Here is a 302-nt window from a genome sequence, read left to right on the forward strand (position 1 = left end):
GTTTTCGTTAATGCATCTCTTTCTGACAGAGACAGATCTAGATTCAGTGGTAGCAGAGATCAATATATCAAAGAAAATACAGAAGTGATCAGATAGTGCTATGTGCTTAATAACAATGGATGAAATGTTTAGACCCCTACTGATCTTTTTGATCTAATCTAAAGTATGTCCAGGATTGTGTGTAGGTTCATGCACATGCTGAGTCAGGCCAAAAGTGTTTAAAACAGTTATAATTTCTTTTGTAGTTTTGTTTTCTGCATTATCTATGTGAATATTAAAATCCCCTGCAATAGCAAAACAGT

This window comes from Sinocyclocheilus anshuiensis, unplaced genomic scaffold (assembly GCF_001515605.1).
Source record: "Sinocyclocheilus anshuiensis isolate Anshui unplaced genomic scaffold, SAMN03320099.WGS_v1.1 scaffold1980, whole genome shotgun sequence".
In the NCBI taxonomy this organism is placed as follows: Eukaryota; Metazoa; Chordata; class Actinopteri; order Cypriniformes; family Cyprinidae; genus Sinocyclocheilus; species Sinocyclocheilus anshuiensis.